A 12,848-nucleotide genomic window follows, 5' to 3' on the forward strand; every position below is an offset into this window, starting at 1 on the left:
TGAGCTATAACTAAAGGGTCTCTCGTGAGTTGTCGTTAGTTACTCTATTACGTACCTCCTTTGTCTATTGCAATCACCCGCTTCCATCAATGGGATCATCTCTTTTTTCTAATTTGTCTATAGCTTTGTATATAAATGTCGAAAATCGGCCCGCTTCGCTGGAAATATAATGACTAGGGGCGTAATTAGTGGAATAAGACAGTTGTATGTGCAAGAATGGAGGTTTTGATTAATCTGCATATATCGAAAGGTAGCCGTTTTTTTAAAGATTTGTCACTTGAGGAGTGACGATTCAAAAGCTGGTCAACGCCAACGATGTCTACTTTCAGCATACATAATAAAAATAGTCCACACATAGCTCACATATAAATTCTTTACGTACGTCAGCGCTCTTTACATGTTCAATGTTTGACTCAGGCAGTGACGATTACAGAAAGTTGGAAACACCGTCAATATTCCATTCAAATCCGTTGAATATATCGATTGTAGACACATCGACTATCGACATGATCAATCGAAATAGGCTGCCTGTCCTAGAATCGATTATTTAACATACTTTTAAATATGGAGAAACAACAGTGTTGCCAACTTGCTGGATTCGCCACTGGAGTCAGGAAGCGTCCTACGAGGCTCCGCCGTGTAGCGACCTGAGGGCGTGCCCCTACTTCATTAATATTCAAACCTTTAAAACGATTAATTAGTCGAAAGGATATGATTGATATTTGTGCCTCGGAGCTACGGAAGATTAAAAAACCCAATAGGTCCTAACCGTGCGATAATTTCACCTGAATTTTTTCCCTGAGTATCCGATCACTCGATTTATGAAAGGCCCGTCGAATCCCTTTACCTGGAGATAGATAAACGAGAACGAGACGTTAATAATCGATATTATCTCATCCGAAGCTATGCTAAATAATCGAATATTAAGATATACCTTTTTAAACGATCCTTTTCCATAGCTTTAAATGACCTATCGATCGATTAATCGCAAAGCAGTCATCCTTGAACTTTATCCCGGCAACTTTCATAATTTTTACTCTGGGCCGTGGCGCGGCCAAGGTGGCCGTCACGCGACGATGAGTCGAAATGTGAAAGTCTTTTGACTAAATTTCATTTATTTTCATCTTCGCGTCTTAATCGTCGATCTGATTTTCTTTTTCCTCCTTCGTTCGGATGCGCGGGCAATTATGCCGCTTTGGGTGCGGTCATCGCTTCCCGTTGTCGATTTGTGCGTACTGCGAAAAAAATCACGCAGTGAAACAAACGCAACGGCGGGTTGATTATTGAAATTGATAGACAAGGCGATAGACAAAAAAAAAGTAGGGAACACGGAGCGATCCTATGGGTTGAAATGGATGAGCCCTCTAGACTATGCTGCCGTGCTAAGGAAGAACGCCGTATGAACATTCGAGGGTTGCCAAATTTCCTTCGATAAAATGTTTAATCTTGCGGAAGGTTATAGATATTTTTCCTTGAAATTTTCAGGAACTTCAGGTAAAATTGCGAACAAAATTATCCGAAAAATTTATATCAAGGAAAATATTCATAAGTTTATCAAGAAATTCGTGATTTATCAAAGGCAATTTGGCAACGCCTGAAGGTTCATGCGGCGTTTTTCCATAGCACGGCAGTATGGGAGAAAATTATGGACTAAATATAGGGTCTCTCGTGAGTTGCAGTTAGTTAGTCTATTACCTTCTTGCTTTGTCCATTCCAACATTCCGCTTCCACCCATATGATCCCTGCATATCCGTTTTTTCTTCTTTGTCTACAGCTTTGTCTATCAATTTCAATCATCGGCCCACTGGGGCTGTATCCGTAGAGCCGTTTTTATAGTCACTTTTAGAACAAGTCGATGGATAAGGTGCAAAACCGTGTATCTCCGGGAACTTCAGTTACACGAGTAGAATTTTTGACACTCTGGAGACTTGAACGAAAGGATAAGAAAAAGACCGACGAGAATTTTGGCATATAATTCACAAAAAATACCAGTCATGCTTTTGGTAAGAAGGACTTTACCATTACCCACCTATACCTCATCAGTACCTAAGTTGAATTTTAGATACTTTGGAGACTTAAACGAAAGGATGAAAAAAAGTGCGACCAGAATTTTCACGTGATTTACAAAGAATACTAGTTTTACTTGAGTTACCTGAGTTTATTTCAGTCACTATGACCAAAAGACCGGTTGACTGAACTAAAAACTTCGGTTTCCTGTACCAAGAACCTTGGTTACCTGGACTAAAAGTTTGGGTCGCCTGGGCCAAATACTTCATTGTGCTATATAAACCAGCCTCTTTTTTTAAAAGCTTTTTTCTCTGTGTACATTGCAGTGTCGCACAGTGGATCGAGTCAATTAGAGTGGTCAGACATGGAATTTTTGTACTAAAACTGCAAATGTTGGCGTCTATTTCGTCACATTTTACATTTCAAGGGGTGCCTAAAGAAGAAATTTTCACGAGGAAACCAATGGAACCACTTTTAGACGCTTAAAGTTTTGTATGAACGGAGTTATTAGCGTTAAATGTTTCCAAATTTTGTCCGACCTTTCCAATTGACTCAATCCACTGTGCGTTGCTGCGAGAGCCCGGTCCTGCTCATCAGCTGGGCAGATTTACGACGAGGAAAATGACGTATTAACGACGAGATTATCGAATCGAGTTTGACGAGGCCGCAACGAAGCGAGGCGCGTCCACGCGGCGAAATCGAAATCGAAATCGGCCGTCGCGGTCCTGGAATCTCGGATAATTGCTTTGGGCGCATAAAGATTCATCTCGCGAATTTCGTTTAACCGATTTAACCCACTGCTTCGAAATCCACTCCGCGAGAGGGACTTTCTTTCTTTCTCTCCGATGCCTCGCTAAAAATAACTTCGTAGCTGTGCGATATCGATACGCTTCAGAATCATGCCGTGCTAAGGAAAAACGCACTATGAACTTTTGAATGTTGTCAAGTTCACCCAGTCAAGAAATTAACTTAGAAATACTGGAAAAAAACACATTGGATCTAGAGCCTAGACTCTTGAAAACATCGACAAGAAAAAGTACTCTTGATTCAATCAGAATCTAGCTTAAATCAAAAGGAGATCCGCTCAAATTAAGCGGATTTCGTTTTGATTCAAGCAAAAATCCGATTGAATCACGAGTATTTTTTCTTGTCAATGTTTTCAGGAGTCTGGACTCTAGATCCAATGTGTTTTTATTTTCCAGTGAAGAAAAATAGAGTAAGTTATAATTTTTAGCCAACGTGCGTTAAAAATGAATCAGTGAGAACGAAAACACACCGACTCGGAAAAATAAAAATAATCAAGACACACACAAAACTGCACAGTTGGTGAAGACGTTAGTTTAAGAAAAAGATTTTTGCTGCCGAAAGACAAGTACTTATGGACTCTTTAAAGGTCAAAGTTGGAACAGATACGCTAACTTAATGACCTTTATGTAAATTAACTATCTTTAATGGAAATTGGGCATTTTCGAGTTACCGAGTTGGTGCGTTTTCGTTCTCACTGATTCAAATTCAGAAAACTGGAAATCTCAATACAGAGGGAAAAAGCTCACATGAGCACAATTTTCCCTCAAAGAGATACGCTGTTTGGTGCAACACTTTGAGGGAAAATTGTGCTCATATGGGCTTGTTCCCTCTGTATTGAGATTTCCAGTATTTTGGATTTTCAACGCACGTTGGCTAAAAAATTACAACTTACTGTCTTACGATTAGTGTGTCTACTGCAATCAGTCCGGGAAGAAAAATATGCATTTTTCTTTTTAAATTTCTGAGGTATTTTAGAATAAAGTGCGAACGAATTCTCTGAAAATTGAAAGAAAAATGTTCGCCCTAGCACGGCGAAATTTATGTCAGGGATTTATGAATTGGCGGCTGCTTTAACCAAAATCAGCCAAACTCCACGAGACGTCCCAAAATTTTCTCCGGCGTTAAATATTTTTAACAAAAAACTTAGCAACATTCGGTCTTGAAATGTTGTGGGTGGATTTTTGTAATCTGAAGAATTTTTATGGAAAATTTCAAAGTATGGCCTAATTGTATTGTATTTGTCTTGTATGGTGATACGTGATAGGTGATTAGGATGAAAGTTCGATTGCATGCACCGAGAGCACGGTTTCATGGATCGAGTGGTACGCCCGATATTTGAACTTGCAATTTGGAACTACAATTTCTGGCTCAGTTTACAAACCGCGTATGTACCATTAGTTTCCCTATGCTTACAAGTGTTTTTATGTCTGAGCCTGAAATTGTAGTTTCTAACTGCAAAATGTAGTCCAACACGGAAAAAATTAAATTTCTGATTTAACAATTCAATTGCTAAAAAAAAGTAACTGCTACGTTTCAACGTAGATTTTACAACAAAAAAATGCTACTTTAACGACTATTGTAAGCTAAGTTAACCACGGGGGTGGTTAAAGCAGCATTTTTTTGTTTTAAAATCTACATTGAAACATTGCAGTCACTTTTTTTAACAATTGAATTGTTAAATCAGCAATTTAATTTTTTTCGTGAATTATAAGGTTCTATTACCCAATTTTTTTTCCTCAACGCACCCCATTCTTTCACCTCAGAGTTTCAGGTTAGTTTTTCACGGACCGATGTTCATATTCTATGCATGAAAGGACTCCACATATACTAGCTTCTACTTCGTCGAGTTTTGGCGAATAAAGTTGGCAACATTCCGCTTGGCGTCTTTCAAACATTCAGAGATGCGACTCGACTTAGCAAACACGTCCAGAGCAGAGATCGAACAAAAGGAGCTCGTCCGTTGATGGGGCACCACCACGCATCCCGTCATTGCCGCGCTGCATTTAGTGTGGACGCACCTCCTCACGCGCCTGACAGTATTTGCAATGCTCAAAGCGGGGCTGTCAAGTTTATTTTTTATTTTTTTTTAAAAAAAAAATCTTTCTTGTAAAATAAATTACAAAAGGGGAAACCGTCCTCTGACATTACATCCCCTAGAATTCATTACTAATACTTTACGTTTGGTACTTAAAACTAATTGGTCAAAAAAAATTGGTCATAAAATTACAAAAAATTTCGATTTACAGTTAGCTTAATGTCAAAATTATCTATTGTCATGACTCAGTCAAAAACCCCTCCGAGAAGGGGAAAAAATCTCAATTTAAATTGCTACTGAAGGTGTTAATCTTACTTAACTTTGTGTCTAAATTACTGTAAATAAATGTCAAGTTTATTGGAATAAGAAAAAAACGCTGAAAAATGTGGCCTGAAATGTATGTAACAAGGTGGTAAAATAGTGCTGGGCCCTCACAATTTTTCGGTGAAAGCAAGGCCAACAAGTTCAAAAATTCCAATTAGAGTAAAAAAATTGAGCTCTGATGAGTATAATTTCAAGACTGAGGAGGGAGGGAGAGTTTTCAGCTCAGGCAGATGCACTGGAATACTAAGCTGCGGGTTGATTATTGAAATTGATAGACAAAGCTATAGACAAAGAAGACATAGAGGGTATGGAGCGATGCCACTGATTGAAATGTGTGGTTCCTATGGACTAGGGGAGAAAATGATGAACTAACTGTCGGATTTCTCGTGGGTTGCCGTTAGTAAGTCTATCACCTACTGCCTTTGTCCACTGCAACCACCAGCTTCCACCAATAGGTTCCCTTCATATCCCATTTGTCATCTTTGTCTATAGCTTTGTCTATCAATTTCAATTATCGGCCCGCTGGGGTCACGCTGAAATGACTAAAAGTCGAAAAATGCGCACTACCGATTGCGACAATTTCGTTTATTTTATTTTTCAAGAGAAAATAATAGTTTCAATGAAGTACATGTAGTTTTTTTCTTGAATTCCCTTTGAATTTTCCTCTCTCACTTAACAATCTTTAAGACAATTGCACACTTTTCTTTTCTCAAGAGTTTTTTTGTCACTGCCATGGAAGTACCCCTTCTTCAAATTTAGCCATCCATATAGATCGTCTCTTAGTGCGACTAACCCATATTAAGGTGATTCGATGGACGCCATATTTTGTGTCAGAACGGCATGCGATATATCGCATCAATTGGTTCCATTTTTCCAGCTACTCGTCATTTTTCTCCAATTTTGAGGTCGCAATTCTGTTGTCAGGATACTAAAGCACTCGCTTACCAATTCGTATGATTTGTGTATAATACTGTGTAACACCTTTGTCGCGCAATAGTTGCTTGAAGCGGCGCGGCGGGTAACTAGCGTGTCACGCGCGCTAGCGCCTACAAACCTAACAGGGATACTTCACGCATTGCGCAATGCTTGAAGTATCCCTGTTAGGTTTGTAGGCGCTAGCGCGCGTTACGGTAGTTACCCGCCGCGCCGCTGAATGACCACTAAGTGGGGTTTTCTGGTCAGAAAGATATCGATTATTAATTAATCTAGAATCCAAGAGAACAACATGCCTTTACAACATGCTGGTTTTTTAGAGAGAAAACATCGCATTCGATATTGATCGAATCTGCACTCGAATGCGATATTTTCTCTCTAAAAAAAACACGCCTTTATAACGTTGAATTTCTTTGTTAAAATTGGTAAGTGAGTGCTTTAGTCTCCTGACAACAGAATTGCGATCTCAAAATTGGAGACAAAATGACGAGTAGCTGAAAAATTGGAACCAATTGATGCGATATATCGCATGCCGTTCTGACACAAAATCACCAGCGTCCATCGAATCATCTAAAGGATCCATCCTGTAGACTCACAGTGCATGCACTCTATCAGACAACGCTGCTGTATGCATATTTAAACAGCGCATCCTCGCGTCAAATTTCGGCAGAGTTCAAAGGGTGCCCTCGACCTGCAAGCAATGGCATCAATACGCGGGCTGAATAGAGCAAGCGCACCCGTGAACAAGGATGATAAAAGCGTATGCTAATCTGCGGACCGTTTAAGGTTAGGATCGATCCCAGGTGTCAGATCCGGTTTAACGGTTTCAGCTCGGAAATTGACGGCTTCGGCTGTGAAACGAAAACGGTTTCAGTCACCGGTCACAGTAACGGTAAGTTTCAAAGCGCAGTTTCATGCGTGTAAACATGAAGAATGAAAAAAGTTTGGCTTTGGACACAAACACTCAAATCAAGAGAGTATTTGCTCTTTTTCCGCCTGAATTGATTAAAATATTTGGGAATGGTCGTGTGCATGAACATGGGCCTTCCATGCATATGACGTCAGGCGCGTAGGATGAAAGGGAGTGTGGAGATGCTTTATATGTGCCGAACTGTAGGCTAATTATTGAAGTAGATAGACGAAGCTATAGACAAAGAATAAAAATGCCTATTGAACGATCCTATTGGTGGAAGCAGGTGGTTTCAATAAACGAAGAACGTAAATAATAGACTTACTAATGGCAATCCCTAAATGACCCCCTAGAGACCCCAATGCTAGTCCATTTAACATTTCTCCTTAATCTATAACAAAAACTCAGCTCAACCAATAGAGTCGCTCCATTTCCTTTTGCCTATCTTTTTATCCATAATATCCAATAATCAAAAAGTTTCCGGTTGTCAAAAAGCTCCGGGAAAATTTTTTTGACATCAGGATCCTTAGTTCTTTCGATGCAATCAATAAAAAAAATTGTGCAACAGGCACATTCTGCCGTGCTAAGGAAGAACACCGTATGAACATTCGACGGTTGCCAAATTTCCTTCAATAAAATGTTCATTTTTGAGGAATATTTTTCTTTGAAATTTTCAGACGTGTTAGGTCAAATTATGAACAAAATTATCTGAGAAATCTGTAGACAAATATTCAAAAAATTTCCTGATAATTAGTGATTTGCCAGGGAAAATTTGGCAACGCCTAAAGGCTCTTACGGCGTTTTTCCTTAGCACGGCAGCATTGGGACAGTACCGAAACTGATGTACTCTTTTTGATGGCTAAACACTACTTCCGGAACCTCAAAATTCCTCTGACGTCAAACCATTTTTTTTTCCAGGTGACCTTCATCTCTAATCGAGCAGGTTCTCGAGAAAGTTCGGTGTATCAAACGTTCAATGGATTTTCTCCCGGCCGGGACACGAAGAGAAAATACTTTTCTTGCATCGATCTTGCTTTCTTTCGGCCACAACTCACGCTTGCTCCCCATTTACTACTTGTCATCAAACCACTTCGCTTACTTAACCAAAGCTCGAAAAACATCTCGCTCCGATGAAATGCTTAATTGAGGGACCCGGGAGAATTAGCCTCCTTGTTTCTCGGAAGGCAATCGCGGCACGGTTCACTTTAATGGAAAAGTTTATAACTTATTTCGACCGCGGTTGTTAAATCTGGCAAAAACTTGCTTCGCAAAGTGCATCACGGTGGTTTGGCTGTAAAAACACGTGTTTCTGTAATTGAGACATTTTTTGCAGAGACGACATTCGTCACCCTCCGGCCAGAGTATCACAAGCGCCATGCGACGTCTCAAACTTTCTGCCGGCAATTCATTTTTTACAGAGAAATTGTTGGTTGAATCTGTTTGAAAATCCCACTGATTTATTGCAGCACAAAGAAAATTCAGTGGATTTTTGGACAGCTTTGTTGAACAATTTCTCTGTAAAAAAATAAAATGGCGGCGTAAATGTTGAATCGTCGCATGGCGCTTGTGATAATTTGGCCGAAAAGTGACGATTTAAGTCCCGCTCCGATCGTACGATTTCGTATGTTATTTGTAGGAAACTGAATTTACGCATATATTGATGACTAAAGTCGAATAATGTGTACCTTGGATTATGACGATGCAAGTCTCCGCTTGTATTTTTTTTTTGTAAAGAAAACTAGCTGGCATTTTTCCTTGGAATCCCTTGTGAATTTCCTTTAACTATCACAAATTATTTGCAAGAGACATTCTGGATATTTATTCTCATGAAAATAAAGCATAATCGGAGTTTTTCATAAATTGAAATGGAGTTGCACTTTTCGCTATCGACAAACTAATAAATTTACACCCCCTCCCCCCCCAAAAAAAACTACAAATACAGTAGATTACAGGGTTAAATTTCTGATGGAACATTCGAATTGATTAATAGCAAATTAAGCACGAAATTGCACAATCTGAGCAGAACTGCAAAATGTGTAGGTGCGTCATAATTTATAAGATTCCCGCAATTTTGCCTGAAAAACTGAAAATTCCTTCATTGCATCAATTAGTGCTAGATCTCAAAAATTTCTATGAGTCTCTCCTACACGTGAATCATATTTTGCTAAACTTTAAGCCACGAATTAAGTTCATTCTCGAAAATAAAAAATAAAAATTTGACGAAGAAAATTGATGGAACGAAGAAATAATCGCACTTTTATGGCACTACTCTGCCGTGCTAAGGAAAAACGCCGTATGAGCATTTGAATGTTGCCAAAGTCCCTCTCAGAACATATTCATTTTTGAAGAAAGTTATGAATATTTTTCCTTGTGATTTTCTGGTTTTAAGATCGAATTACGAGGAAAATTCTCCGAAAAATTGGAGGAGAAATATTCATAAATTTTCCTGAAAATTCGTGATTTATCCAAGGAAATTTGGAAACGCCTGATGGCTTATACGGCGTTTTTCCTTAGCACGGCAAAGCTGCAACAAGACTCAGAGTTTCATAAATTCGTATTCTACGTTAAAATTATAGGGGCTCGTCAGAAAAGAGAACTAGGCGGTCTAAAAATGATGCACTTGCACCGTGAACGAATAAAAAATATCAATTAGGCCATGAATCTGATCCGTTGCACTCATGGCCCGATAAAAACCACTCGATTCTGAGCATCATCACAATTTCACCCGTCTCAAACACGGGATGCATCAGTATGCGAAACGCAACGATTGCATAATTGAAGTTTCCCATGGACAAGGCACTATGTCGGTGTGTAATCCACACATGTTTCCAGAGTTAAATTTATGCCGAAGCACGCCAGGTCAAAAAAGAGCGCTTTCAACAGCGATTATTACTACAAGACTGCCCTCCAAGCAAGAACCACTTATATCCAATACTAGGCCGTCATAGACTCGCGCGATTTTTACTCAACGGTTGTGTTTATTTACGGGTGCAATTTCAGCGTCCTTAATGACAAATAAGCGTTCATTAACGTGATTAACTCGAACAATACGCCCCCCTCCCTCCGCATGTGCGTCGACCGGGTGAAATATTTATGTCTAAACTTTAGAAAAAAGTTCACCGCCATAATTTGGCTCTGGCCGTAAAATATGGGTAACGAATTTTCCTGGCGACCGATATCTCTCGGTGTGGATTTTTATTCCTGCACGTGGGGGAACGTAGAGAGGAGAATGAGGGGGGAGGTTTCAAAGCGCTCCGTAATCTGATTAAATGCATGCTCTTCTCGGACCTTTACCGCCGCAACATGGGGCAGTTTGATGTTGCAAAATTCACAAAAAGTTTTATTTGACAACGCGATTATGATGCAGGTTGATTCATTTTATCAATTTAAAAAAAAAACATAAATTCCTAATGATTATTCAGGATTTTTTTTTTTTTTTGCTATTGCTTGTTCAAAATGGAAAAATTATCAAAAAGGCGTTTAAAGTTCAAGTACATGCACGAAAACGCACCTGAAGGAGTCAAATATAGGCCGTTCAAAATTGTCACATCAAACAAGAGTTATAGCTATTTGAGGTTAGCTACTATGCAGAACGTAAGAAAAGCTGTCATGAATAAGCAATTTCAAATTCTAATCTGTCATGTTACAGGCATAAAATTGCTGATATACGTACTTTGTTGGCACGACGATGAACATGCACTCTTGCAACTTATTCTATAGGACCAAAAATGGCATTCCATCGAAATTTATAAATCCAATACTTTAATCATACTCAACACAAGTTTTTTTACCGAAAATTTTGCCTCTACGGATTTAAGACCCTTATCCCGTGGGCGGTCATGTGATTTGGTCAAGCAAGAAGGTCTTATTGAGGTGAAAAAAAAATTAAAACGAGATGATCATATGAAATTATTTGTTCAAAATTGAATGCAAGGACGAAACTTCTTACAAGAACATAACCGGGCAATTTCTATAATTTTGCTGATTTTTGCGTGTGATCAGGAGAAAATTCATTGAAATTTTTAGTTGGGAAGTGTAGAACAGTTTCCTAGTAAAAATTTCATCTGTGAGTAGAAATTTAGCAATTTTGAAATGAGCCGGCCTGAAGGATAAGGTGCGCATAAGTGCAGTAATTGAAAAAAGTGAGATATCACGAGATTTCAGCTGAAACTAGCCTTAATATATATCCTGTGAAAATAGGTTCCATGTAATTTCAAAACTTATAACACGATTATCTTTTTTTAAAAAAATTAAAAACGATACCGAAAAAAAGTATGGTTTGAGACACAGTGACATAAGTGCGGTAATGTTTTTACGAGCAAATACTAAATAGTAATTTTAATCGCAACTATACCAAAAGTATCGTAAATGCTACCAGATTTCTGATTATCTTTACTGCACAGCAGCACTGTGCAGTAATCAAGTAGACTCATAATGGAGTTTAGCCATGGTGTCTAGGAACGTGAAAAACCGAGAAAAGCGGGATTCATCAGGGAGTGAAAAATTTCAGGGAAAATTAGGGAAAAATCAGAGAATTTGTTCGAAAAATGGTAATCTCCGCTGATTCCGCTTTGAGATCATTGACAAGTTTATGTCATTGCAGAATGCACATGCATTTGAGCCGCAATTATTGATCTTTTGAATATTCAAATCGTTAGAATGATAGAGAGGCTTGCATGTATCGGATAAATTAAACGTCAAAAACGCTTTGGAATTAAAAATTCTAATAAGCGTCAAAGGCGGCTGAAATTTGAAAAAATGAATATTCATATCCGAAACTCCTAAGAGTGATGCAGTTTTTTTTCTTCTTCTTCTTTTTTTCAAAAAAAAAAATCCTAGAGAATTTTGGAAGAACTTTGATTTCTTATCAGGGAATGAGCTCCTGGAAGTCATGGAAAAATCAGGGAATGAGCCTGGTTAACCGTTCCAGACACCATGAGTTTACCACACCTCCAGTAAAATTCACCACACTTTTTTTCAGCGAACCCTCGCGCGGCAAACTGAAGCATCCAAAAACATTTACCTTGAGGGAAAAGTTTAAAATCCTGGCTCCGAATCCACCGCACCAAAAGCCGACACGAAAATCTGAAAGTCCGATCAGCTGCGAACTCAACACACACGAATACTCAACGGACACTACGCGGGGCTACATCACTGCGCGGCGCCGAACCGAAAAGGAAACTGAAGCCCCAAAACCACCGGCCGGTCCGGGCGGCCACGGCCACTGGAGAAGAAGAAGAAGGAAAGGAACGGATTCACTTTTTATCCGGCGAGACGGTTGGCTTCCTGGGCCCGGATAAGCCGGGCATCTGGGCCGAAAACGCGGGATCGGGGCACCGTAACTCTGCACCGTAGGACCGTAACTCGGTATCGTAGGAGCGTAACTCGGTATTCACCTTGGAGGAGGCGAGGAAAGCACTGCCCGGCGATGAGCGCACAGCACCGCGAGACCGGACGGCACAATCGAAAAAGAAAGAAAGTTATTCATCTGGGCCCGAGATAACCTACTTCTAGGTCTTCTTTCCTCCGACGACGACGCTGGCTCCTGCACCGCTGCATCGAGGGGGGGGGGGGGGGGGGCTGTGATTCAACTTTTTGGAGGCGCCGCGCTGTCTGCCGCGCGGTCCGGTTGCGTCATGGGCGACGCGTGTTTTTGCACATCCTTTGGGACCGGGGGTGATGCTCAGGGATCAAATTGAATTTTACAGGAAATTTCGTTTCACTGGAATGTGAAAGTTCGTTTTCCTTTAAATTTCGAAGATTTCCTAGGGGCTGCGTACCGATGGCTGAAGTGCGAAACCACGTATCTACATTTCTTCGCTATTAACAGTA

General features: G+C 39.8%; 1 protein-coding gene across 1 annotated transcript in view; it reads right to left on the bottom strand.

Annotated features, from left to right (window-relative positions):
- Positions 1-12,544, bottom strand: part of LOC109032726 (uncharacterized) — a 52,066-nt gene extending 39,522 nt beyond the window's left edge. The window contains exon 1 of the mRNA XM_019045002.2: positions 12,040-12,544. The gene's annotated coding sequence lies outside the window, so the exon portion shown is untranslated. The remainder of the gene's footprint in view (positions 1-12,039) is intronic.
- Positions 12,545-12,848: the final 304 nt, after the last annotated feature.

The sequence above is a fragment of the Bemisia tabaci genome, chromosome 7 (genome assembly GCF_918797505.1).
Source record: "Bemisia tabaci chromosome 7, PGI_BMITA_v3".
Taxonomy (NCBI): domain Eukaryota; kingdom Metazoa; phylum Arthropoda; class Insecta; order Hemiptera; family Aleyrodidae; genus Bemisia; species Bemisia tabaci.